Source organism: Pongo abelii, chromosome 3, assembly GCF_028885655.2.
Source record: "Pongo abelii isolate AG06213 chromosome 3, NHGRI_mPonAbe1-v2.0_pri, whole genome shotgun sequence".
Classification (NCBI taxonomy): domain Eukaryota; kingdom Metazoa; phylum Chordata; class Mammalia; order Primates; family Hominidae; genus Pongo; species Pongo abelii.
Window position 1 is genome coordinate 99,424,577 of NC_071988.2, and position 25,714 is coordinate 99,450,290.

General features: G+C 41.5%; 1 protein-coding gene across 5 annotated transcripts in view; it reads left to right on the forward strand.

Annotated features, from left to right (window-relative positions):
• FRAS1 (Fraser extracellular matrix complex subunit 1) overlaps nucleotides 1-25,714 on the forward strand; it is a 477,046-nt gene that overhangs the window by 125,209 nt on the left and 326,123 nt on the right. The window lies entirely within an intron of this gene.

The following is a 25,714-nucleotide window of genomic DNA, read 5'->3' on the forward strand; positions in this document are numbered from 1 at the left end:
TCTGACAATTATGTGTCTTGGAGTTGCTCTTCTCGAGGGGTATCTTTGTGCCATTCTCTGTATTTCCTGAATCTGAATGTTGGCCTGCCTTGCTAGGTTGGGGAAGTTCTCCTGGATATTATCCTGCAGAGTGTTTTCCAACTTGGTTCCATTCTCCCCGTCACTTTAAGGTACACCAATCAGACGTAGATTTGGTCTTTTCACATAGTCCCATATTTCTTGGAGGCTTTGTTCGTTTCTTTTTATTCTTTTTTCTCTAAACTTCTCTTCTTGCTTCATTTCATTCATTTCGTCTTCCATCGGTGATACACTTTCTTCCAGTTGATCGCATCGGCTCCTGAGGCTTCTGTATTCTTCACGTAGTTCTTGAGCCTTGGCTTTCAGCTCCATCAGCTCCTTTAAGGACTTCTCTGTATTGGTTATTCTAGTTATCCATTCATCTCATTTTTTTTCAAGGTTTATAACTTCTTTGCCATTGGTTTGAATTTCCTCCTGTAGCTCGGAGTTGTTTGATCGTCTGAAGACTTCTTCTCTCAACTCGTCAAAGTCATTCTCCGTTCAGCTTTTTTCTGTTGCTGGTGAGGAGCTGCGTTCCTTTGGAGGAGGAGAGGCGCTCTGCTTTTTAGAGTTTCCAGTTTTTCTGCTCTGTTTTTTCCCCATCTTTGTGGTTTTATCTACTTTTGGTCTTTGACGATGGTAACGTACAGATGGGTTTTGGTGTGGATGTCCTATCTGTTTGTTAGTTTTCCTTCTAACAGACAGGACCCTCAGCTGCAGGTCTGTTGGAGTTTGCTAGAGGTCCACTCCAGACCCTTTTTGCCTGGGTGTCAGCAGCGGTGGCTGCAGAACAGCGGTGGCTGTAGAACAGTGGATTTTGGTGACCGGCAAATGCTGCTGCCTGATCATTCCTCTGGAAGTTTTGTCTCAGAGGAGTACCTGGCAGTGTGAGGTGTCAGTCTGCCCCTACTGGCGGGTGCCTCCCAGTTAGGCTGCTCGGGGGTCAGGGACCCACTTGAGGAGGCAGTCTGCCTATTCTCAGATCTCTAGCTGCGTGCTGGGAGAACCACTACTCTCTTCAAAGCTGTCAGACAGGGACATTTAAGTCTGCAGAGGTTACTGCTGTCTTTTTGTTTGTCTGTGCCCTGCCCCCAGAGGTGGAGCCTACAGAGGCAGGCAGGCCTGCTTGAGCTGTGGTGGGCTCCACCCAGTTCGAGCTTCTGGGCTGCTTTGTTTACCTAAGCAAGCCTGGGCAATGGCGGGCGCCCCTCCCCCAGCCTCGCTGCTGCCTTGCAGTTTGATCTCAGACTGCTGTACTAGCAATCAGTGAGACTCTGTGGGCGTAGGACCCTCTGAGCCAGGTGCAGGATATAATCTCCTGGTGTGCATTTTTTAAGCACTTTGGAAAAGTGCAGTATTAGGGTTGGAGTGACCCAATTTTCCAGGTGCCGTCTGTCACCCCTTTCTTTGACTAGGAAAGAGAACTCCCTGACCCCTTGCGCTTCCTGAGTGAGGCAGTGCCTCACCCATCTTCGGCTTGCACATGGTGCACTGCACCCACTGTCCTGCACCCACTGTCTGGCACTCCCTAGTGAGATGAACCCGGTACCTCAGATGGAAATGCAGAAATCACCCATCTTCTGTGTTGCTCACACTGGGAGCTGTAGACCGGAGCTGTTCCTATTCGGCCATCTTGGCTCCCAGCACAGGTATTCTTTATGCTATTCTAAGCGGTATTTTTGAAATACCTCAATGTTTATGAAAGGAGGAAATGAACACTGCCTTGGTTCATAGTGGAACCTTAATGGTGGAGTATGGCCATGGGCAACTCGTGAGCTGCTGAGACAAGTGGTTGGGGATATTGGTCTATGGTTAGCATTCTCTTGTTGTACCTGTTTAGTTTCATTGTTAAAATTGTTCTCTCTTTGAGTTAAAGCAAAATAAACAGTCATCTCTAGGTGAGGCTGAGAGACAGGACTAGCTGGATTTCCTAGGCCGACTAAGAATCCCTAAGCCTAGCTGGGAAGGTGACCACATTCACCTTTAAACACAGGGCTTGCAACTTAGCTCACACCCAACCGGTCAGAGAGCTCACTAAAATGCTAATTAGGCAAAGACAGGAGGTAAAGAGATAGCCAGTCATCTATTGCCTGAGAGCACAGCGGGACGGACAAGGATCAGGATATAAACCCAGGCATTCAGCCGGCAATGGCTACCCCCTTTGGGTCCCCTCCCTTTGTATGGGAGCTCTGTTTTCACTCTGTTTCACTCTATTAAATCTTGCAACTGCACCCTTCTGGTCCATGTTTGTTACGGCTGGAGCTGAGCTTTCGCTCGCCGTCTACCACTGCGGTTTGCCACTGTCGCAGACCCGTGGCTGACTCCCATCCCGCTGCTGACTCCCATCCCTCCGGATCCGGTAGGGTGTCCGCTGTGCTCCTGATCCAGTGAAACTCCCATTGCCACCCGATCATGCTAAGGGCTTGCCATTATTCCTGCACGGCTAAGTGCCTGGGTTAGTCCTAATGGAGCTGAACACTAGTCACTGGGTTCCATGGTTCTCTTCCGTGACCCACAGCTTCTAATAGAGCTATAACACTCACTGCATGGCCCAAGATTCCATTCCTTGGAATCCGTGAGGCCAAGAACCCCAGGTCAGAGAACATGAGGCTTGACACCATCTTGGAAGTGGCCTGCTACCATCTTGGGAGCTCTGTGAGCAAGGACCCCTGGTAACAAGGTCAGTTGGGAGTCTCTGGGTCCTGAATCACTGCTGGTGGGTGGGGCACTGCAGAGGCAGCCGTAGGGAAGGCAGATCTGCCAGCTCTACCTGAGATTATGCTTCCAGCACCTGTAACTCCTGGTTCATCATCATCAACACTAAGGCTGAAAATTACAGCCCTGCCTCTATCTGATACACCTTCTTCCTTTCGGGTGCCTCTCCACCTTTTACCTTCCCTCCCCTTACATATGGATATGGATTGAACACTGTGTATTACTTCCTGGAAGTTACTGAACGCCGTTGATCCTCAGTTTCTGTGTCAGTACAATGGCAGTAATGATACCTAACCTCTTAGGATTTGTATTGGTTTCCTGGGCTGCCATAGAAAATTTCCACAAACCAGGTGGCTTAAAAAAAATAGAAAGTTATTCTCTCAAAGAAATTTTTTCTGTCTCTGGAGGCCAGAGTCTGAAATCAAGGTGTTGTCAGGGCCATGCTCCCTCCCAAAGCTCTAAGGGAGATTCCTTCCTCGCCTCTTCCAGCTTCAGGCAGCTCCTGGCCTCCTAGGCTTGTGGCAGCATCACTTTAATCTCTGTCTCTGTCTTCTTGCGGCTGTTTTCTTTCTATGTGTATGTGTGTTCTCTCCTTTTTTAAAAAAATAAAGATACCAGTCATTGGGTAGGGGCACTTTACCCAACGATTGGCATTTTTATCAAAAGAATGATTACTGCAGGCACCTTAAAAGAGATTGCTGCTCTAAGTAGGAGAATAAGTGGGATGTTCTATTCCAGAATAAGTGGGATGTTCTATTCCAAGATTCCATGACATTCTAGGCTTCCTAGTTTTCAGTCCTTTTTCTTGAATTAATAATTTGCCTGCCTACCTGCTGGTGCGTGACATTAAAAAGGAGAGGCCACCACAGGTGCTTTTTCTGTGGAGAGCCAGATGTCAAGAGAAGGCCCCAAGGCTGAAAGAATGAGAAGAATGTAAATGATCCAACAGGGCCTCAACTGAAGATACACTTCCAGTCGGTGAGAACAATGGCATTTTCCCATTCCATTCCATTTTCTGGTTCTAAGTTACATTCTCAAGAAGTTTTCCTTTGCTATATCCACAATTGGAACACCAGAATGAGAAACAAAAAGAATATTTCATCATTCTCTGTATTTCTATACACTTTCCTGATACATGAGTAGCCCTATTGTGTAGGTGGGAACAGTGAGGGCCTCTAAAGTGAATAACAATCCCATGAGCATAGGGATTCAAATACCATCTGCAGTTTTATCTGAAAAGGCTAACAACTAACTTGCAATCTATAAACTGTGGCACAAATACATTCCATCTAAATTCTGCAAGACAATAATCTTGATAAATCAAGTTTACTTTAACAAAGCTCAAGCCAATAAAACAGCTACATGCCATAAACCCCTTCAGTCAGTTGACTTGCCTTTCACTCTATTTGCTTTCAACTAAATCACACTCACACAGTGCCTACCTACCACAGGCTCCTACACAAGATAAAACAGGAGCTCTGCAAATAATTTTAATAACCTAAAGCTTAGGTTATTAGCTTTAGAGAAGATTTGCATATGAGTATTTTTTTTTTAAATCTAATAAAGTTATTTGCTTTTCTTGATTGTTAGAAAAAAAGCTCCAGCAAGTTGTGACCAGATGCCTTGCATTGCTGACTGGTTGATTGTCATACAGTTTTATTTTGAGAACATGCAGTATTTTGGTTAGCATGTAAAAATATCTATACTTGCTGCAGATCAGAACAAGCAAAATCTTTGAACTGTAGACAGCTAATAAGTGCAATTTGCCTACTTCTTGAAAATCATCAGCCTTGGCTTTGACTCTTGTCTGTTTGTGATTTCTGTGTCTTTGTTCTCAGACTCTCTTGTCCTGTCCTAATAACCTATGTTTCAGTCAAGGCTTAATTTGACATTTTCTATTCAAAATGCGTTTGTGGTTCTTTTTGAGGCCATCCTCTTTGCTGACCCTTTCCTATAAACCTGCTGAGTCTCGTTGCTTTCTCGTGCCTCATGACTCCAAAAAAGACTTAATCTTAAGGTTGAACATTCTACAGTTGTCATGGGAAAAGTGCTGTGTGTAAGACATATAGCTCTTTTGTAACATCAGAAACTTGGGGTTTTCAACATACATAGGGTCAGGAAATTGGTAACCTATGGTTAAACTTGCAGAAGATTCATATTTTACTTTTTCCACAAACAGCTTTGATGAATGTCTGATTTTTTTAGAGAAGCGAGAAACAGCCGTTTGGCAGACTGCTTGGGAAATTAAGATCTTGCTCATACTTTTTTTTTTTCCTCCAAGAATCATGAAACCTTGATAGGAGCCTGGGTCAGAGAATACTAAATGGTGATCAGTTATCAGGAATATCTATTATAAATGCCATCTGTTCAAGGCTTCACATATATTTAATAGCATATTTTGCTGAAGTACTCTATTTATCATAAAGCCTGTCACTTGTGAACTATGTGGAAGTCTGTATTAATCTGGAGCCACCATTATTAAGTTTGAATCACATGAGGCTTATTAGCATTTGCCAGGTCAGGACCTGCTTGGATTCTCACCCCGTTGTTTTATGTAGATATAGTTTTAAGACAAACTTACTGGTTTTTTTTCATGTAAAGCTTGCCACCCAGACCACAGCAGGAATATGCAATGTGACACAAATCACTGTACAAATGGTTGCAGCCGTATTCTTCAGTGATTTCCCAGTAGACAACATCAAAATTGTGTTCTGATTAGTTATTTTCTAGTGGCAACTAAATATATAAAAAACAAGAAGATCTTAATGTGATGGGAGTTTCCCGGGGGAAAAACCCTTAATGGGTCATGCTATTGCTTTTCTGTTTTTTGTCTTCTTTTCATTCTGCTGCTCCGCTATGTCTAACTATGCCTAAACTCCTGCAGAAGTTTTATTTGTATATTTTGTGCCAACATGTATTATAGTAATATATGTACTTAGCTTCTCTCCAAATCTTTGAGCCTAAAATCTGGTCTGATTTACTTCAGTTTTTTCCAAAGCACTCAATAAATATTTTTGAGGGAATGCATGCATGAATGAGAATGAAAGTGTTGCCTCATTTAAAGAGAAACTGTGGTCAACTCTCTATACAAATGATAGAGAGGAGAGGTGGAAGGGACATATTCTAGAGTCCAGTTTCCTTTCCTGGTGTTTGGAGGTTCAAACAGAGCTGCAAAACTACTTGTATGTTCTTCACTGTGTTACTCTGTTGGAGAAAATGAATCTTTTAATCAAGTGTGATGTTTTAGAAGAGGCACCCATGGAGTGATGAAAGGGGAGAGGGCCCTTAGCTCTGTCCTCATCACCTGGACAAGAAGAAGGATGACATCACCCCCACACCTGCCTTTCTTATTGGGAGAGATGATGATTCATAGACCCCATTTACAAAGGTGAGGAGGGGTGATAGCTGACTTTTGCTCTTTGTAGAAGTTATTCCTCAAACTTTGTCCCCAGATGTCCTACTGTCTCCCCAGGCATCTCTGGGAGAGAAGTCAAGGAACTAAACTCATAGCTAAAATTAAGACTACTGCCCCTCAGAAAGATATCTGTCCTCATGGTGAGACATAGCCTATAAATACTGTTGCTATCCTTTTTTTTTTCTTTTCTTTTTTTTGAGATGGAGTCTCACTCTGTTGCCCAGGCTGGAGTGCAGTGGCATGATCTCAGCTCACTGCAACCTCCGCCTCTCAGGTTCAAGCGATTCTCCTGCCTCAGCCTCCCTAGTAACTGGGACTACAGGTGTGTGCCATCACATCTGGCTAATTTTTTGTATTTTTAGTAGAGATGGGGTTTCACCGTGTTAGCCAGGATGGTCTTGATCTCCTGACCTTGTGATCTGCCCGACTTGGCCTCCCAAAGTGCTGGGATTACAGGCATGAGCCACCGCGCCTGGCTGCTGTTGCTATTCTTAAAGACAGCATCAGCATTCGATATTTTATGCCTCTGTTTCAGTACCTCAGGATCAACAGAGGTACTGTTGGTGATGCAATTAAACAAGACCTTAAAGTCTGGTACTAAAGTTTAAATTCACCAAGTGTAGGGTGCATATGATTAACAAGAGGTAGAATTTGTCTGAGTGGGGTCTTGGTCACCTATCAACAGTTATCCTTCCTTTGCCTTTTCCCCTTTCTTTCTATGGAGACAAATACTCTATAGCTGTAGTGGTATGAATTTACATAAACTTGATTCCTTCCTCTGTGGAGAAAAGGAAGGTGTCTTATCAGCCAGGGGTCTACCAGAGAAACAGAACCAGTAGGAGAGTCTATCTATCTATCTATCTATCTATCTATCTATCTATCTATCTATCTGTCTATCTGTCTGTCTATATTTAGGTTGGTGCAAAGGTAATCGAGGTTTTGACCATTACTTTTAACGTCAAAAACTGCAATTACTTTTGCATCAACCTAATATTTCAGGGAATTGGCTCATCTGATGATGGGGGCTGGCTAGGCCACTGGACCTGGCAGTCCACAGGTGAAATTTTTTCCTCCTCAGTGAAACTTCAGCTGTACTCATAAGGCCTTTCAACTGTTTGGATCAGGCCCAACCAGAATATAAAGGAACATTGCTTTTACTTAAAGTCAACTGATTATAGATGTTGATCACATCTATAAAATTACATTCACAGTAATGCCTAGATTAGCATTTGATTGAATAACTGGGGACTATAGCTTAGCCAAGCTGACACATAAAACTGACCATCACAGAAGAGTTTTTGCACATTGAGCTTCAGATTTTATATGGACTCCGTAAAGGGAAACATTCTGTATTTTTCTAATGAAGGGTCACCAATACCGTAATCACTGGTTTAGTCCTTGCATAGACAGTTGGCATTACTCTGCCCCCGTCCTCATGCTATAAATGGCCATAAAAGGGCAGCAGTATGGATGGACAGTCATAAAAACACCATCATGGGTGAAAAACAGCTCAAAGTATGTGCCCTGCAGATGCGGTTTTATTTCCAGCTATTATCTAATTAATTATGTCCAAGTGAAGAGGCATGTGGCATTATTGCCGAATTGTAGGTGAGACCCAGAGTAAGGCAAAAGGTTTGCCCATGTCAAAGGATACAGTAAGTCATTGGAGGACTGCCTGGGGGTATACATCCTCTGCTTCTAGTTCTGACATATTTACCTGTAAGCTTTGCCTCTTCTGACTTATCTGACCACGTGTATGATTATATCATGTCTCATTAAAATGCACAACTGTGGATAATATTTTCATTAAACTTAGTTTTGACTTCTCAAAACTGGAGGATAAAAGAAATACTCCCCGCTTAGCTGCATTGGAGATGAGTGGATGAGTTAGTGCATCCCACTTGGTTTCCTTCAGTTCAGACTGGACTGCCATAATCATTTTCTCTGATATTCCTATAATGAGCTTTCACTCTCTTGATCACTTTCGTTGAACTTCCCTGTATCTTCTTGCATTGTTCTTGGAATACTGAGGCTGGAAACATGTACTCAGTTCTTCAGGTTCAGAACATGATATGAGCAGAAGATAAGGATGTGTTTCTATCATCCCAAGGATGTTTTTGCTGGATCTTTCTCCTTTAAAAGTTGACGTGTCCCAACTTTTAGGGATGTAGGCCTTCTTCTCTTGCTATAGTCTCTTTCCAAGTGTTCACATTTGGCTCTATGGTTCAAATATGTCTGTACTGACTTAAAAATTCTTCCGTCTAGTCCTGACCTCTCCCATGGCAGACACAGATGGCAAGTCTCTATTTTACTTCTCTATTTGCATATATAATAACCCTCAGATTTCACAAGTTCAGAAAAGAACTCTTTATTCCATATTTCCTTCCCAATCAATTTCTTCCGATTTCCCTTTACCTCATATAATTTTTGGCTAAAGCCAAATATCTCATAGTTGTTTCTAATTCTACCCTCCACATCCAATGCATGACCATCTCCTATAAATTCTGCTTCCTAAAATAGACCCTCAAACCTATTCCAAACATTTTTCATGTTTTGCCTACACTGATGCATTAGCCTTCTAACCTGGTCTATGTATATTGTTATGGCACCCTGAGCAAACTAAGACAAGACAAAGGTGATCTACAGTGACTGTCAGATTGCTTTTGTAGGTCTTAGCATATGTCTGGATCTTCTCACCTTTCACATGTAATTTAGGTAGAATTCTCTTAATGTGGTAACATTCTCCCATTTAAAAAGATCTACCAATTGTTGGCCTTGTCATCTAGCTTTTTGGATCTTCAGTTAAACTGGCATTTTATTGCTGTAGGGAATTAGTGTTATTCGATGAATTAGAAATTCATCGATATGTTAAAATATATTACAGTAACATGAAAAAATGTTTCCAGAAAACTTTTCCCACTACCAAATCCTCGGGATTTGTTTGTGTTATTTTCATCTAGAGAAAGTCTCATTTATTATTCTTATTTCTTTCTTTCTTTCTTTCTCTTTCTCTTTCTTTCTTTCTCTTTCTCTTTCTTTCTTTTCTTTCCTTCCTTCCTTCCTTCCTTCCTTCCTTCCTTCCTTCCTTCCTTCCTTCCTTCCTTCCTTCTTTTTTGACAGTCTTGGTCTGTCACCCAGGCTGGAGTACAGTGGTGTGATCATGGCTCACTGTAACCTCAACCTCCTGGGTTCAAGTGATTCTCCTGCCTCAGCCTCCCAAGTAGCTGAGACCACAAGTACACACCACTATGCCCAGCTAATTTTTTAACTTTTTGTAGAGATGTTTGGTTATTTACTGTTTATCATCATCTGCTAGAATGCACTGTTGTGAAGGCAGAGGTCTAGCCCTTCCCACTCAGCCTTGCCAACATTTTTTTTTTTCCTGAATTGGTGTCTCTAACTCGATTGTAATGGTGTCTGTGGGCATATATTCCACAGTATTTCTGATAGTGATTGAGTATTGTTTTCACTTTAAGATTTCATATATTCTCTGTTCCTCGGAAGTATTGAAAATAAAAACATATGTGAAGAATTTGGAATAATGGCCTCTTTATCATATAAGCGACTTGAGAAACCCCAACTTCAATTTGTGGGGCTTGAATGAGATTTTTTTCCTCTGTAGAGTTTAAATGAGAATCATGGGATTCCATAAGTGCTGTTGTTTATAGACCTTTTGAAACTGAAGTTGAGAATGAGCAAAAATTGGTTGCAATGCAGGGAGGTATGAAAAACAAGAGAGAAGTGGAGGGGAGATTGGGACAAAGTAGAGCAGAAATGTGGGTGAGATTCCAGGGCTAGTATGTGCTGGATGCTTGAGAGGAAGTTTTGTAAACATTTGTAAAAATTCCTTTCATCCTTTTGCTTGTACAGGCAATTCTTTTTTTTATACCTCAACAGTGATGCTTATCATTTAACTACAGTTATTTTGTGTCTACTCTTACCCCACACTTCCTGTAAAATTAGTCTGGGCTCTGAAGTCACACTGCTGGGGTTCAAATCCTGGTTCTACCACTTAACATTTCTGTGACTTTGGGCAAATTAACTGAATTTCTGTATGCCTCAAAGAAGTAAAGACACATCTGTAAAGCGAGACAAACAGTTCAAAGGATTGTCATGGGGATTAAATGAATCTATTCATGTAAATCATTGGCATACAATAAGATGTCACAATTAGTTGTTTTTATCATCATCTTCATCCTCATCATCTTTATTTCTCTGAGGGAGCCTAGAATGTTAATATTTTATTAATTGAATTATCTTCTCAAGGGATGCATGGCCTTATGAAAGGATTTTAATGTAGAAAAGCCCAAAAGTCGGGCAATTTGTTGGATAGAAAATGTAGCTTGTTTCAGATACATAGACAAGGTTGGGCAAGGAAAAAGTATTGAAACAAGGGAAAGAGGTGGCTCACGCCTGTAATCCTAGCACTTTGGGAGGCCGAGGCGGGCGGATCACAAGGTCAGGAGATTGAGACCATCCTGGCTAACATGGTGAAACCTGTCTCTAATAAAAATACAAAAAATTAGCCGGGCGTGGTGGCGGGCGCCTGTAGTCCCAGCTACTCGGGAGGCTGAGGCAGGAGAATGGTGTGAATCTAGGAGGCGGAGCTTGCAGCGAGCCGAGATCGAGCCACTGCACTCCAGCCTGGGCAACAGAGTGAGACTGTCTCAGAAAAAAAAAAAAAAAAAGAGTGGACTGAATGCAACACTTTTATAGCAGGACCGTGTAGCAGGTGCTTTTGATGCTTTCCATCATATCTCTTCTGCCCACCTCTGATTTCAGCTCCTTATTTTGGGGGTTGCAGGAGAGTGACAGTTCCATGAGAGGTCAGACTCTCTCTGACAGAGCCCTCACCTTAAACACAAGGCAGCCTCTTTTCACTTTCAATCTCAGGACCTCCTCAGACACCACTGAAGTCAGATTGGCCAGTAGGCAAGGATGGCTTACAAGTGTAGGAGGAGTGAATCCCCCCTGACAGCCTTCAGACAGTAACTCTAGCCTCTAGCCCTGCAGATGAACAGTCTGGGAAGCATGCCCTTTTCCTTTTAGAGGGCCCATGGGCATACAGCCCAGTCGACTATGATTTTTTATGACAAATCTTCATATTAGCATTTCCTCTGTCTTGGTCTCATTCTTCTCTTCCACTTACTCATGCTTTCTGAGACATCTTTCCAAATGAATTAAGTCCTTGACCTTGTCTCAGGCCCTGCTTTGAGAGGAACCTAAACAAAAAGAAAAAGAAAGAAAGAGTATAGGAACTTGATAGATCAGCATTCAATTGGAATGTTTTTTGCTGCTCTTTTTGATTCATAGCTTGCTGCTGAAATACCTTGGAGATATTGTAGTATCTTAACTTGTTTCAACTACAGTTGACCCTTGAACAACATGGGTTTCAACTGTGTGGATCTATGTTATCATGGATTCTCTTCGACCTCCGCCACCCCCGAGACAACAAAGCCAACCCTTCCTCTTCCTTCTTCTTTTCCTCACCTATTCAACATGAAGATGATGAGGATGAAGACCTTTATGATGATCCATTTCCACTCAGTGAATAGTAAATATATTTTCTCTCGCTTATGATTTTCCTAATACCACTTTATTTTCTCTGGCTTACTTTATTCTAAGTATACAGTATATAATACATATAACATACAAAGTATGTGTTAATTGACTGTTTATATTATCAGTAAGGTGTCCAGTCAACAGTAGGCAATTAGTAGTTAAATTTTGGGGGAATCAAGAGTTATACGTGGATTTTTGACTATGCAGAGGTTGGCAACCCTAACTGCTGTGTTGTTCAAGGGTCAACTGTATATTGAAACTTTATTGAGGGCAGGAACAATTTTTACATGTATTTTATGTTCCCCACCTCCTGTCACTCAGTAATAGGCATATTTGTTGATAGATTGGTTTTCTAGTTGAATCTCATTCCTCTTGGGACTGCCGTTTACAGTAATCTAGTTTTACCAGCAGAGAGACAGTGGAAAATGACAAATGAGTTATATTAGTTTGGTGATTTCAGTTTTTAAGAACAGTGGCTCAAGTGATCTTTGTAGCTGAAGAACAACTGTGGCCTCTGCAAGTAATTTTCTCTCCAGAGATGATCACCTCTGTGGGCTGCCCCTTTTCTTGATGCGCCTTCATGTAAGAGTGAAGTTTTTTGGCTTTCTGTTTTCAATATATTTTTATGACAAAGACATGAATTCTTTGGGGGTTGGGGGATACTAATGTAAGGCATTTGTCTACAGAGCATGAAAGCAATTTTTCCAAATTAGTAATTAAACAAATCAGTAAAAATAGTCAAAATAAAGTAAAACCAATCAGTATTTTGAAACAATTAGTATTTCTAAAATGTCAATTTATCTTTTTTGGCCTTAACTCATATTCTCTTAAAAGAGATTCGTGAGAAGACCTGCCAACTGGCATGGTGTCCAGTCTTCCACCTCCTAAGAGAATTATGCTAACATTGATTTGATTAAGAAAAGAAGTAGTGCATTAGGATCAATGATGGGCCATGTGTAACCAGGCCCATGAAGTAATAAACATGGGGACTGTTTTAATAATTTAATAAATGGAAAGTGCTTAGAATTGTGTCTTGGAACATGGTGAGTCAGTACTCAGTAAACGTTAGCCCTGATGATGATGGATGAATAAAAACCGTACAAGTAGTGGGGGAATAGCTCTAGTACTTTAAACTTGTACTTTATCTGGGATTATAGGGTAGAAGATATGATAAGGATAGGCAAAAACAGTTCCCTGCCTTTGTGAAATATGATTTCTGTACAGAAGTAGGTATAGGTAATAAGAACCACCATCACCACCCTAACTGCCTGCTCATTCAATGTGAAGCAGTTGAACACAGATCTTGTCTAATGTCTGGAGTAATGTGAATCTGATACTGGACGATGAAATGTTACTGTCAACAGTAGGTTTCTAGCCCTTGTCAGAACCTTATTTTTGCTGTAGTTGTTACTACTGTAAATAGATGTCAAGTTAACCAAAAATGAAAAGATCTCTTTTCCTGATCACAGCATGTGTTGAACCACAGACAGTTCCCTGTAAGCTTCTGGGATATATGAGCCTGTGCCTTAAATTTTAACACATGCATGATATGGAGCTCCTGACAGATAAGGCCACACCCCTGCCATATGTTATTGCTGACATATTTCTCCCAAAGCAGCACTGCTGATTATTATGAAAGCAGGGCAAGCTTGAGTGAAGAAAGGATATGCTTCAGTTGAAAGAAAATAGAGAGCAACTTCTAACACGTACTTGGAGGCTGTCTTTCACCTTTTTCTGTGTTATTTTGAAGCAGGTAAAGGGATTGATGCAATACTAATGTGGTCAATCTACTCAAGAAAGTAAAATTTCCAAGTTTGTTCTGGACCCTGAATTGCATTTTTTTTCCAGACTAGTAGCTACCAAAGAAGTCAGTGTGGCATCAGTTTAATGAAATGTCTGCTAGTAAATTGTCATTTATAATTATTCAGTATATTTACCTGCATAGTTATATCTTTCATCACTCAGAGTAGCCGTACTTCAAGGGAAGATGCCTCTGCTTATGGAGAAAGTGATGAGAATCTTGTAACTTGATTTTCAGCATACTTTGAATATATATATATATATATATATGATAAATATGTATATTTATCTTCAAGTATGGAAGGCCAAAGTGAAAATCTTTTTCTATCTTCCCCAAATGTTCTGTTTTCAAGCATTCCTTTCTCTTCAACATAATGAGTTCTCAGTAATAATTTGAAATTTGTTCATACTTTTCTGATCCCAGATGTATTCTTATTGCATTTACACAGGGCGCTTATTTCATTGTGGCTTTTATTATTTGCCTTTGTGCTGCCTCTCCTCCCTGGCGTCAGGGATCATGTCTTATCCTTTTCTGGTGTTGGTGGGAACACCGGTGCTTTTCACAAAGTCGACACTCAAGAACTGTTACTTTGATGAAATGCTTATTTAGTAAATATGAGGATACTATAGTTATTTTATTAAGTACCAATTCCAAAAGCATGAAGTTTTTGATGAATTAGAAGTTAGGTAAAGAACAAAATACTAGTTAATTGGAATCACAAGATTTCAAAAAGTGTGTGGAATTTTAGAGGAACTCGAGACTTTAGCCCAACCTTTTTGTTTCACAGATGGGGAATCTTGACTTGCTTTGGAGAAGAAACCCATGGATCATGCCCTCCCATCTTTCAGTGCTTTGACTAGAGAGCTGAGGAATTGGCCTATGAGAGACCTGTTGTCAAATTAATTCTCAGAGGTTTATAAGGGCTCTGAGCTCTCACCCCATATCTAACCCTCTACATAGGATGTGCATGAATTCCGACGTTCCAACTCAACCAATTGCTTCTGAAAATTGTAATATTAAAGACAAAATAAAGTTAGTTTTGTAGCCTAATGCCTGCTCATTTTAACTGACTACAAAGCCAGGATTTAAGATGTCGCTGATGAGGAAAAAAGGTGTCAAAAATGCAAACAGCATTGAACATATTTTTGCAAACTTCCAGGGCCTCTCTTCTGAGGATTCAGTGTGAGTTGGGAGAAAAGGGGGAAGAAAAAGAAAATAAATATTTATTTATAGGTCATGTTAGGGGGCATGACCACATATCCATGCCTTGTTGCGTTTATTAGGTCAAGAATCCTTTAAGTCCCTGGGTCTCAAACAGGGATGACTTTGCTCAAGAATCCTTTAAACCAGAGGGTCTCAAACAGGGATAGACTACCCACCCCACCCTCTAGCCTCCAAGACTTTTGGGCAACGTCTGCAAACATTTTTGGTTGTCACAAGTGGGGTGTTACTTTTGGTATCTAGTGGGTAGAAGCTATGGATGCTGCCATACACACTACTGTGCACAGGACAGCCCCCACCACAGACAGTTATCCAGCCCCGAATGTCAATAGTGTCATGGTAGATTAACCCTGTAAACTAAATATCATATTGTCTTCATATTTATTGATGAGAAAATGGAGGTTTGGCATTACCTGGCTCATGAGTGGATTGAACTTTTAACCCCTGATTTCTCAACTTTTCCAAACTCGTGCCCCCTCATTAAGCCCACTCTCTGGATGGAGCAGTGACTCCCAAACCTGGATTTGCATAAGCATCGACAGAGAGCTTCTTAAAATTCAGTTCTTTAAAAGTCAGTTTTCTGGGCTGGGTGCCATGGCTCATGCCTGTAATCCCAGCACTTCGGGAGGCTGAGGTGGGTGGATAACTTGAGGTTAGGAGTTCGAGACCAGCCTGGGCAACATGGTGAAACCCCGTCTCTACCAAAAATACAAAAATTAGTAGAGGAAGGAGGTGCACGCTTCTAATCCCAGCTACTCGGGAGGCTGAGGCAGGACAGTCTCATGAACCCGGCAGGCAGAGGTTGCAGTGAGCCAAGATGGCGCCACTGTACTTCAACCTGGGTGACAGAGCAAGACTCCATCTCAAAAGAAAAAGAAAAATCAGTTTTCTGGATCCACCTCTGGGATTCTGTTTTAATTGGTCTGGTGTGGAACATGGAACCCACATGTTTTATCAAGCTCCCAAGCTCCCACACCCACATGTTAAGCACGGCCTCAGGTGAAGGTGTCACTATCTATGCACTGATTGGCCCTGTGGCCAGGATCTAGGATTTGGATACTTCTGCTTTGCTGTGTTTTCCCTCCTCTTGATCATCACATCTCCCCCTCTTCTGACTGTGCATGCGGTAGTGAGCTGGGTTTTTTTAGTCGTGGATGTGAATGTTCCAGAACATACTGGGTGAACCAAGCTATCATTAAAAAAAATTAAGAGTGTTGCTTGGTACTTGGGGTATTGAAAATAATAATAGGACCATTTCATAATGCCAATTTTGGGAGTAATGACTGAAACTTCCCGTAGGGTCAGTCAGACTGGTTCGATTTGTTTAACAAATGTTAATTGAATGCTTCTTCTGTAGCTATGGGGAATTTCATCACATTATTTCTAGGCAATAAGTGTGATAAAATGGGGTAAGTGTGGGTGGATGTTAGGAACTGGGAGCCCTCTCAATGAATCAGCAAGGGACTTACAGGTAACTGAGGGATAAAGAAACTGAGGGATAAAAGATAGTACAGCCAATCCTCATTATTTGTGGATTCTGTATTCGCAAATTTACCTACTCAATTAAAATTTGTTTGTAAATCCCAAATCAATACTCATGGCACTTTTGTGGCCATTTTTGGACATATTCAACATGGTGAAAAATTTGAGTCTCTTGAAACACTCATTCTCAATTGAGGTCTAACAAAGTGACATTGTTTCTTCTTGTTTCAGCTCTTCTCTCTCTCTCTTTATTTTATTTTGTTATTTTTCTTTTTAGATGGAGTTTTGTTCCTTTTACCCAAGCTGGAGTGCAATGGTGTGATCTCAGCTCACTGCAACCTCCACCTCCTGGGTTCAAGCTATTCTCCTGCTTCAGCCTCCTGAGTAGCTGGGATTACAGGTGCCCGCCACCATGCCCAGCTAATTTTTCATATTTTTAGTAGAAACAGGGTCTCACAATGTTAGCCAGACTGGTCTCGAACTCCTGACCTCAGGTGATCCGCCCGCCTCGGGCTCCCAAAGTGCTGGGATTACAGGCGTGAGCCACCACACCTGGCCTCTTCTTGTTTCCTACTGTAAACAAGTACCCTTTCTGTGGTCCATTTTGTGCTCTAACTTTTCACATCTTCGTTAGTGATCTTACTATTTAAAATTGTCCCCAAACATAGTGCTAAAGGGCTGTCTAGTGTTCCTGAGTACAAAAAGGCTGTGATATGCCCTACAAACACTTGTGTTAGGTAAGCTTCATTTAGGCATGAATTATAGTGCTGTTGGCCATGAGTTCAAAGTTAATGAATTAACAATATATATTAAATAAGGTTCTTTAAGCAGAAACACACATAAAACAAGGTTATATATTGATCAGTTGATGAAAATGTTGTGATCAGAGGCTTATGGAATCCCAAGCCTATATTTCCTCTAGGAGCAGTGGTTCAGTATTTGTTAATTCAGTGTTTGTGGTGATGTTTTACAACAAAACTACCATGAATAATGAGAATCGGCTCTATATGGACTAGCTAAACATCTGTACAATGGAGTACTGTGCAGTCATGTTATAGAACTGTCAGGGAAAGACTTTCATTTTGCCTGAGAGAAAATGAGTGTTGCTTTCCCAAAGTAAATGTAGCTAATCTCCATTCATACAGAGATTGCAATTATAGAGTGAGATAAGTGCTAACTAAAGGAATAAATTACAGTAAAACTTTCTCTTTTAAAGGCATAATTATCAAAGAGATTTAAGGGCTATTTGGTTCATTTTCAAGAACCAATGTGAGTGTCTGGACTGATTTTTGGGATCATTATCATGAAGCTTTATAAATCTTGCCCTGGCTTTTACCAGCGATTTTTTTCCTCCTTTTCATAGTCCACAAAGTGCACCATATGGAGAAGACCATTTACATTGAGTAACTCTGAACTATTTGGACTGTGTATTCTTTAAAATTCAAAATGTTATGTCTGATTTAGAGTTTCTAAGTGAAAAGAATAAAAGACATCACTACAATGAAAGCAAATTATGGGAAACTTCTAAGCACAACTTGATATGTTTTGAACCACGTCTTCTTCCTTACATTTTTCACTTTTTTTTCTATATTTTTGGGGATCAGTAAAAGATACTAGTTTCCAGCAGGGCATAGTTGTTAAGGAGACTCTGCTTAGGAAGTCTCCAAATGCACGATGAAGGGCATTTGCAGTTTGCTCTGTTTCCTAAGCTCCAGGGGACTTGCTGGGTGGTGGAGCTTGAGGTGGGAATAGGAGTCCCTGACAATAGTCAGATGTAATGTTGAGTCCATAAATGACAAGGGGTGGAGTGCCACTGAAAAGAGAAGAGCAGTTAAAAGGGTGGTTATCCCAACCAGTTGAATTCTTCCTCTTTCTTTCTTTCCTTCCTTTTTTTTGTTTTGTTTTGTTTTTTTGAGACAGGATCTTTCTCTGTTGCTCAGGCTGGAGTGCAGTGCTGTGATCTTGGCTCACTGCAGCCTGGAGTTCATAGGCTCAAGCAATCCTCCTGCCTCAGCCTCCTGTGTAGCTGAGACCACAGACATGCGCCACTATACCCAGCTAATATTTTGTAGAGGGAGGATCTCACTTCGTTGCCAAGGCTCATCTTGAACTCCTGGGCTCTAGTGATCCACCTTCCTTGACCTCCCAAAGTGTTGGGATTACAGGCATGAGCCACTGCGTCCAGCCTAGACTCTTTTGGTGTGATAAAACATCTCTCTGAAAGAGAAATGTTCTTTCAAATCTGTATGTGAATTACTTGAATCAGCAACTCTACCCAATGTGTAATCTAGTTACTGCTGAACTATCAGGTTGGGAGTAGAAAAGAGAAATTTTCAAATAGTGCAGAAGGCTGGGCCAGTGGCCTAGTGGAGAACTGGTGATGATTAAAACCTAAGCTTCCTTTCCGAGAGGGGGCTCTGGGAGCAGCAGCAGGAAGAGGGGAGGGGAGAGAACAAAGGCACATTTTGCTGCCTTTGCTGTGGCAGGTCCAGCTCAGACTGCTAAGACTACATCACCGTGGTCTGGCCTCTCACTGTAACTGAATGACGCCTGTTTCCCCAGGGCAGTCTCTGCCCCTCCTGCTTGAGAGGAAGCCTGAGGAAGGAAGAGGAAAAGGGTCTGTTGGGTTCTTGGACAGATCTTTCATCCACTGTATACAGAATTCTAAAGGCAGTAGTTAGTGGACAACTTAATATTTTCAAACTGAAAATCACAAACATACTACCTGTGACAGGCTGAGTAACAGCCCCAAGTTGTTCATATCTCAGTCACATATAACCATGTATAATTCTTATGTGGCAAAAGGGACTTCGCAGATGAAATTAAGATAAGGATCTTGAGATAGGAGTTAGAGTGTCCTAGATAGTCAGATGGGCCCAGTCATGTAATCACTAGGGTCCTTTTAGGAGGGTGGCAGAGGGAGTTATACTACAGAGGAGAAGGTGATGTGATGATAGAAGTAGTGACTGGAATAATGTGCCATGAAGCTGGAGGAAGGGGCCGTGAGCCAAGGAATAGAGGGGGACACTTGGAACTGGAAGGGCAAGGAGACAGGTTCTCCCCTCAGAGCCTTAAGGAAGAACCTGCCCAGCTGACACCGTGATTTTAGCCCAGCTAAACCAATTTCAAACTTCTCACTTCCAGGACCACAAAATAATACATTTTTTGGTGTTTTCAGCCACTACATTTGTGGTAATGTATTACAGCAGCCTTAGGAAACAACCATACCATCCCTAAGGGTGTTTTTATAATACTGTTGTTATATTATTTCCCTTTAGAAAAATTAGTTCACATAATATTTGTGGGAATACACCTCTTGTGCAAATGTTCCCTCATATTTCATCTTTTCTTTATCAGGGTAACTGAACAATGAACTTATTTAAGCATTTTAAGAGGAATGGCTGGGAAGAATCCTAAAAATTGTGGCATTCAAGGGGGCCTGGGGAAATTTTAGTTGAACCCATTTTATAGATGACTTAACTGGGTGCGAAGTCTTGGCCCCCTGACTTCTAGCCTAATGGGGTAGAAGACAAAGCCTGGGACCTGCTGTCCCTCTTTCTGCTCTTGAGAATTTCCTGCTTCCTTTGTGGAAATGGTTCCACCCTTATCAGTTGCTGCCACAGGTGATTGTGACCTTTCTGAAAGCTTCTGGCTGGTGGCAATAGGGCCTAGTTATCCTGAGGTGTGCTCAGGTGGAGCTCTTTTTAAAAATAGGCACCAGTTGAGATAAAGCTACTTTGAAAAATTATACCAAATGCATAGTTATCACCAAAGGACTGCAGTGAATACTGTGATGTTTAAAGCCTTCATTGAGAAATGGAAGGACTTTTCTCTGAAGCCACCCATTAAGCCTTGTAATACAATCCTTGCAAAGTCTGGAAATGAAATGGAATGTCCTACACCACTTCAATTAAAACTTTTTCTTCTTCTTTTGTTGTATTCTTTCGGAGACTAATCCAAGGAGAATAAGAATGCAGTAGAAGTCAGGCTTGTTAAAGTGACTATAATACTCCCAAATCTGAGACTAAATTAGAACCTGTGATTACTTTTAAATTGCAGTCTCAGATAAATTAAAGTTCATAAAGAATATTTAGGGCTACAGATATAGGGACGCTTTTAAAGCAAAGTACTTTTTTCCATTTAGATGAGAAAAGTATAATCATAGTACCTCTACATATTCCAAAAATAATGTAGAAATACTGATCTAAAATTTCTTGTTTTTAAAGGGGAAGAGGGAGATGTAGTAATGATAGATACTTGCTTCTAGTAGGCTCCATAATCCTCCCAATCATCTGTGAGGCAAATATTATTATTTTATTTCACTTGTCAAGAAACTATAATAGGTCACTGAGCTAAAGTGATTAGCAAAGTTACAGGAAGCAGTTTGAAAAGAATCCAGGTCTCGGGACTACAGATTGAGAAATCAAGCTCTTATAACTTCTTCCAATCTGGTGTTCTTTCCTCTGCATTCAAGGTCCTTTGCAGGGAGAGTAAATACATGAGGCAAAATGTGCCATCAAGCCTTCCCAATTCCGGTCTTTTAGAATGAAGACATGACTTCATGGATACATTTTTGATCATGGCAGAAGGCAGGCAGGACTAGATTGCAGCTCCCACTTGGACAGACAGAGCAGTTTGTGGAGACTCTCATTGTTAACCTTTGCTCCAGAACTACTGCAGGAATAAACCAGAAAAGCCGAGGGAACCCACATACCCTCTGAAGGAAGTGGATAGCTCCTGCAGGACCCAGGAGACACCGCAAATACTATGCTGGTATCCACGGCTGAGAGCCCTACAGACGGTTCATGTCACAGGATTCTGTGCAGACAACCCCCACTAACAGCCCGGAGCCTGGTAGACCAACTGGGCGGGTAGACCCAGAAGAGAGATATCAATCACTACAGCTCCTGTCTCAGGAAGCCACATCCCTAGAAAAAGGGGGAGGGTACTACATCAAAGGAACATCTCCTGGAACAAAAGAATCTGAACTGCAGCCTTGAGCTCTAGATCTTCCCTCTGACATAGCCAACCCATTAAGAAGGAATCAGAAAAACAAATCTGGTAATATGACAAAGCAAGGTGCTTTAGCACCCCCCCAACATCACACTAGCTCACCAGCAATGGATCCAAACCAGAAGAAATCTGTGAATTGCCAGGAAAAGAATTCAGAATGTCAGTTATCAAGGAGGCACCAGAGAAAGGTGAAGTGCAATTTAAGGAAATAAAAAAAATGATACAAGGAATGAGGGGAGAAATCTTCAGTGAAATAGCATAAATAAAAAACGATCAAAACTTCAGGAAATAAAGGACACATTTAGAGAAATGCAAAATGTTTTGGAAAGTCTCAGGAATAATAAATTTTTATTTATTATTAAATAAATAAATAGAACTGGTTTTCAAAACTTCATTGTTTACTTATATTAAACTTTTTCTGCATTATAATTTATCACACAAGTAATACATGCTTATTGTAACAAGTATTCAAGATGACGTTAAAACTTTGCATATTCTTCCACAACTTTTCCTAAGTTCATACAATATAGAAATCTAGGGGTTGGGTGCATCAGATCATACCTGTAATCCCAGCACTTTGGGAGACCAAGGTGAGTGGATCACTTGAGCCCAGGAGTTCGAGACTAGCCTGGACAACAAAGTGAGACCCTGTCTCTACAAAAAAATAAAAAATAAAAAAATTAGCCAGGTGTAGTGGCACATGCCTGTGGTCCCAGCTACATGGGAGGCTGAGGTGGGAGGATTTCTTGAGCCAGGGAGGTCAAGGCTGCAGTGAGCTGTGGTCATGCCATGACACTCCAGCCTGGGCAGCAGAGCAAGACCCCAACTAAAAAAACCAAAAAAAAAAAAAAACAAAGTATGATTCTTTTTACAGAAAAGCAATACCTAGTTTAGGTCATACTGAAAAGAGGATAGTGAATTGTAGTTTTTATACCCATTATATATGTAAGTCCATGCTCCGAAAGCACCACATAGAGTTTGCTCTCTTCAGTAGTTAACCCTGGAGGTTGCATGCACTGGCGGGCCCCTTCCCCTCTGGCTTCTAGTTGGGTGTAAAAAATGGAAGACACCACAGGAGACTGGGGGGTGGCAGGAGAATGAGGTAGGGATATTTATTCCCCCAGCTCCCTCCCTCTGGTTGGGTGGCTTCCTCTGTCCCCAAAAGGCCACAGCTCTTTTGGGTTCTGGAACTGTTCTCCTTTATGTCTGTTCAGACCTGGTGGTGCTAATGGCTATCTCTGTTTGCCTGGGGCTTCCTTTACCCTACCCACACCTCTGTCAACAGTCTATACCTTACACTTTCCTTGGGTCCCCAGTTGGAGTGAGCCATCTATTTTCTGCCCTTTTCTTTGAGGTTTGTGTATTTCTGTAGTTCTGAGGGCAGATCCTTAAACTGTCAGGATCTCCCTGGCTAACTTATCTATTACTGCAAGGGTCATAGCAGCAGGATCATATTGAAACTGACCTTTGAAAATAACTGCTCTTAATTAAAAGGAGTATTTGATCCTGAGTAAATCGTCAAGGAGGCTAATTTCATTTACCTTCTTTACTGTTGACCTGCCTCTCAAATGAGCTGACAAAGCCAGAACAGCCCATTGACTCTGCGCTCTTTAGCTCCCTGTGCCAGAGTTCCTGCAGTTCTCAGGCTGTGTCCTGTCTGGGGTTCAAATAGCAGAGTTGCCTAAGCTCTTTATCCTTGTTGACCTGGCCTCTGCTGAGCTCCTTACCTGCCTGATCTCTTGCTAGTCCCCCTCACCCTTCATGTGATGGTAGCACACAGCACAGTGTGCTATTCCACTTCACACCCCAGGACCTGTGTTCCTGAGCTTCCTCTTCCTGGAACAGCTGCTTCTCCCTCATTCCCCCTTCCCTAGCCCTCACAACTCTCTTTTATTTAATCTATCTAATAGCTTCCAAGACTTAATCTGGGACTACCTCCCAGAAGCCTGTTTCTCCAAAGCTGGGCTGAAGGCCCTGGTCTCTGTGTTCTCATTCTAAGCCACTCATACCTTGGTGATAGCATGAATCACCTTGCATGTAAATTAGCCACTGTGATAAGCTTTGTGTTTAAATGTACTGTTTATTCTCCCAACAGACTCTATCAGGCCTAGGTCTATATCCCTTTGGAGTCTCAGCACCAAATTCAGTGTCTGGTGCATAGTGAGTAGACACATATCTCTTACGAAGATGCCCTGATTTATAATAAATGACAGTTATATTTTTGGGCTTTCTTGACTTCCACAGAGTGTCAGCTTTTGCTTTGCCTTCCTCTGTCCCAAGCTTTTCATATCTCAGGGACACTTTCATGCCCTGAGAAGTTGGGGCCATAGGGATGGCTCATGTGTCATTGTCCTGCCCTTGTCTATAAGAAGGATGATACAATTATGGAAAGTAGGTTTGCCTGGTATGGCAGCATCTGAGACAGAGAAGGTAAGTGAATTATCTATATCTATACAATCATCACAGAGCAGGGGAATTTTAGGCGTTGGAGCTCCTGGCAGAAATCAATTGTTGTTAGGTTATAAAATCACAGGGCCCGTTAGGTGGCAGTGCCTCCAAAGAAGCAGTAAACTACTTTCTTCCTGGTTGTGCAATGTGGGGAGTTTATGGGCACCCCATGTCCACACCCACCGAGGCTTCATTTCCCTTTACTGAGGTGTGAGCATTCTCCTCCCGGTGTGCATATGGTGTTGGACATCATGGCCTCCCCATAGGGAAAGATGGTAATTGTTGGCAAAGAAAGGCAGTGTGGATATCTAAGTGCTTAAATTATAGTGAGAAGTTTCATTTGAAAGTAATTGCCTGACATAACTAATAAATATTTATAGAAGTCGGGGCAAGGGTTATTTCAGGAGGGGCTGGGTTATAGACAGGGAAAGGACATGAAGGAAACTTCTGGGTGTTGATAAGTTTATCTACGGAAACCTGCGTGGTGGTTGCATCACTGTCTAAATGTGTAAAAGTATTGTTGAGCCATGCACTGAAGACAGGTGCACCTATCCACCTTATGGAGAAATGCCATCCTTCGATGTATTTTTAAAAAGAAGTCAACTTGTGAAAGTTTATATACTGTCATTGAAAAAGCAGGGAGGCAGGAGGCTGATTCTGACACCTAATAAAGGGGGCTATGACTAAAATGCTGCCTTTGAACTTATGTCTCATTGGGCTAACACAGATCCATGGAAGAGGCGTGGGGAAAGCCATGGTGTGGCAAGCATTTGTCTGAGCACCTGTCCCCTCTAGCTGCCTTCCAAGGGCTCTTCACCTGGACCACCCAGCATGGGCCCAGGGGCTTTGGAAATTGTTTCACTTCATCAAATTGTTCCTTGGACTTGGACTCAAGTAAAGTTCTGACATTAAGTAATCCCCTCTTTTAAAAAAAATTGTTGTAATATATGTACAGCATAAAATTTGCCATTTTAACTGTGTAATTCAGTGGCATTAATCACATTCATGGTGTTGTGCAACCATCACCATTATATGTTTCTCAATTTTTTAAATAATCCCAAACAGAATCCCTGTAACCATTAAGCAGTAACTTTCCACTCTCCCCTCCCTCTGCCTCTGGTAACCCCTCATCTACTTTCTCTCTCTCAAAGTTTGCCTATTGTCGATGTTTTAGAAACGGAATCATACAAGATCTGCCATTTTGTGTTTGGCTTATCTCATTTAGTATGTTTTCAAGGTTCATCTGTGTTGTAGCATGTATCAGAACTTCATTTCTTTTTATGACTAATATTCCATTGGATGTATATGTATGTGTATATATATATATATATACATTCATTCATCTTTCATCTGTTGAAGAAACTTGGGTTGTTTCCACATTTTGGCCATTGTGAATAATTTTGCAGTGAATACTGGCTAAGTAATACTTACAAAAAGTATGTAAAATTTGAAAATTGTCACCTTTGCAAATTCTTGTTTGTCCTTCAAGTCTCATCTAAAATGTTACCTTCTCTGTGGAACCTTCTGTGACCTCCTTCCTCTTGCATTCGCTGCATTTTGTGCGTCGTCTTCCCTTTCTGTAGGCCTGGGGTAGTAGTGCCTCTTTTCTGAAGATGTGGACTATGCATGTACCCCCAAAACCAAGTCAAAGGAGCTTAAGAAAGGGAGAGGCTGGTAAATCAAAAAAGTCAGTCTGAAGAGATCATCTGCACAAAGGCAATAAAGGTCTGTCCTAAGACAAGTAGATAATAGGAATACAAGGATATTAGGATTTGGGAGCAAACCTGACTTTTACTTCTTTGAAAGTGGTGTGGAGCAAACCTAGGGATAGAAATGTCTCCATAAATGCACTTATTTATTCCTTATGTTCATGCCTTTTACTATACCACATTTCACACGCTCACAGGGTCAAATGTATGATGTCAACTTAGAATTTCCAACACTGAGCTTAGCACATAATAGGTACTTGAATTCACTGAAATATTGATTCTACTTACTGT